Genomic DNA, 3,132 nt, shown 5'->3' with positions numbered 1-3,132 from the left:
GTGAGCTGGAGAGTGAGCTCTGTTCAGGGGATCTACGTGTTTGAGGGTGTGAGAGCTGGAGAATGAGCTGCGTTCAGGGGATCTATGTGTTTGAGGGTGTGAGCTGGATAGTGAGCTCTGTTCAGGGGATCTATGTGTTTCAGGGTGTGAGCTGGATAGTGAGCTCTGTTCAGGGGATCTATGTGTTTCAGGGTGTGTGCTGGAGAGTGAGCTCTGTTCAGGGGATCTATGTGTTTGAGGGTGTGAGCAGGAGAGTGAGCTACATTCAGGGGATCTATGTGTTTCAGGGTGTGAGCTGGAGAGTGAGCTGCGTTCAGGGGATCTATGTGTTTGAGGGTGTGAGCTGGAGAGTGAGCTCTGTTCAGGGGATCTATGTGTTTCAGGGTGTGAGCTGGAGAGTGAGCTGCGTTCAGGGGATCTATGTGTTTCAGGGTGTGAGCTGGAGAGTGAGCTGCGTTCAGGAGATCTATGTGTTTCAGGGTGTGAGCTGGAGAGTGAGCTGCTTTCAGGGGATCTATGTGTTTCAGGGTGAGCTGGAGAGTGAGCTCTGTTCAGGATCTATGTGTTCAGGGTGTGAGCTGGAGAGTGAGCTGCGTTCAGGGGATCTATGTGTTTCAGGGTGTGAGCTGGAGAGAGAGCTGCGTTCAGGGGATCTATGTGTTTCAGGGTGTGAGCTGGAGAGTGAGCTGCGTTCAGGGATCTATGTTTTCAGGGTGTGAGCTGGAGAGTGAGCTCTGTTCAGGGGGATCTATGTGTTTCAGGGTGTGAGCTGGAGAGTGAGCTGCGTTCAGGGATCTATGTGTTTCAGGGTGTGAGCTGGAGAGTGAGCTGCGTTCAGGGGATCTATGTGTTTCAGGGTGTGAGCTAGAGAGTGAGCTGCGTTCAGGGGATCTATGTGTTTCAAGGTGTGAGCTGGAGAGTGAGCTCTGTTCAGGGATCTACGTGTTTGAGGTGTGAGAGCTGGAGAGTGAGCTGCGTTCAGGGGATCTATGTGTTTGAGGGTGTGAGCTGGAGAGTGAGCTGCGTTCAGGGGATCTATGTGTTTCAGGGTGAGCTGGAGAGTGAGCTGCGTTCAGGATCTATGTGTTTCAGGGTGTGAACTGGAGAGTGAGCTGCGTTCAGGGGATCTATGTGTTTCAGGGTGAGCTTGAGAGTGAGCTCTGTTCAGGGGATCTATGTGTTTGAGGGTGAGCTGGAGAGTGAGCTGCGTTCAGGGGATCTATGTGTTTGAGGGTGAGCTGGAGAGAGTGAGCTGCGTTCAGGGGATCTATGTGTTTCAGGGTGTGAGCTGGAGAGTGAGCTGCGTTCAGGGGATCTATGTGTTTCAGGGTGTGAGCTGGAGAGTGAGCTCTGTTCAGGGGATCTATGTGTTTCAGGGTGTGAGCTGGAGAGTGAGCTGCGTTCAGGGGATCTGTGTGTTCAGGGTGTGAGCTGGAGAGTGAGCTCTGTTCAGGGGATCTATGTGTTTCAGGTGTGAGCTGGAGAGGGAGCTGCGTTCAGGGGACCTATGTGTTTCAGGGTGAGCTGGAGAGTGAGCTGAGTTCAGGGGATCTATGTGTTTCAGGGTGTGAGCTGGAGAGGAGCTGCGTTCAGGGATCTATGTGTTTCAGGGTGTGAGCTGGAGAGTGAGCTGCGTTCAGGGATCTATGTGTTTCAGGGTGTGAGCTGGAGAGTGAGCTGCGTTCAGGGATCTATGTGTTTCAGGGTGTGAGCTGGAGAGTGAGCTGCATTCAGGGAATCTATGTGTTTCAGGGTGTGAGCTGGAGAGTGAGCTGCGTTCAGGGGATCTATGTGTTTGAGGGTGTGAGCTGGAGAGTGAGCTGCGTTCAGGGGATCTATGTGTTTCAGGGTGTGAGCTGGAGAGTGAGCTGCGTTCAGGGGATCTGTGTGTTTCAGGGTGTGAGCTGAAGAGTGAGCTCTGTTCAGGGGATCTATGTGTTTCAGGGTGTGAGCTGGAGAGTGAGCTGCGTTCAGGGGATCTATGTGTTTGAGGGTGTGAGCTGGAGAGTGAGCTGCGTTCAGGGGATCTATGTGTTTCAGGGTGTGAGCTGGAGAGTGAGCTCTGTTCAGGGGATCTATGTGTTTCAGGGTGTGAGCTGGAGAGTGAGCTGCGTTCAGGGGATCTATGTGTTTCAGGGTGTGAGCTGGAGAGTGAGCTGCGTTCAGGGGATCTATGTGTTTCAGGGTGTGAGCTAGAGAGTGAGCTGCGTTCAGGGGATCTATGTGTTTCAAGGTGTGAGCTGGAGAGTGAGCTCTGTTCAGGGGATCTACGTGTTTGAGGGTGTGAGAGCTGGAGAGTGAGCTGCGTTCAGGGGATCTATGTGTTTGAGGGTGTGAGCTGGAGAGTGAGCTGCGTTCAGGGGATCTATGTGTTTCAGGGTGTGAGCTGGAGAGTGAGCTGCGTTCAGGGGATCTATGTGTTTCAGGGTGTGAACTGGAGAGTGAGCTGCGTTCAGGGGATCTATGTGTTTCAGGGTGTGAGCTGGAGAGTGAGCTCTGTTCAGGGGATCTATGTGTTTGAGGGTGTGAGCTGGAGAGTGAGCTCTGTTCAGGGGATCTATGTGTTTCAGGGTGTGAACTGGAGAGTGAGCTGCGTTCAGGGGATCTATGTGTTTCAGGGTGTGAGCTGGAGAGTGAGCTCTGTTCAGGGGATCTATGTGTTTCAGGGTGTGAGCTGGAGAGTGAGCTCTGTTCAGGGGATCTATGTGTTTCAGGGTGTGAGCTGGAGAGTGAGCTGCGTTCAGGGGATCTATGTGTTTCAGGGTGTGAGCTGAAGAGTGAGCTCTGTTCAGGGGATCTATGTGTTTCAGGGTGTGAGCTGGAGAGTGAGCTGCGTTCAGGGGATCTATGTGTTTCAGGGTGTGAGCTGAAGAGTGAGCTCTGTTCAGGGGATCTATGTGTTTCAGGGTGTGAGCTGGAGAGTGAGCTGCGTTCAGGGGATCTATGTGTTTGAGGGTGTGAGCTGGAGAGTGAGCTGCGTTCAGGGGATATATGTGTTTCAGGGTGTGAGCTGGAGAGTGAGCTCTGTTCAGGGGATCTATGTGTTTCAGGGTGTGAGCTGGAGAGTGAGCTGCGTTCAGGGGATCTGTGTGTTTCAGGGTGTGAGCTGGAGAGTGAGCTCTGTTCAGGGGA

This window comes from Oncorhynchus nerka, unplaced genomic scaffold, assembly GCF_034236695.1.
Source record: "Oncorhynchus nerka isolate Pitt River unplaced genomic scaffold, Oner_Uvic_2.0 unplaced_scaffold_3456, whole genome shotgun sequence".
NCBI lineage: Eukaryota > Metazoa > Chordata > Actinopteri > Salmoniformes > Salmonidae > Oncorhynchus > Oncorhynchus nerka.
Note: the sequence above shows the minus strand (reverse complement) of the source record.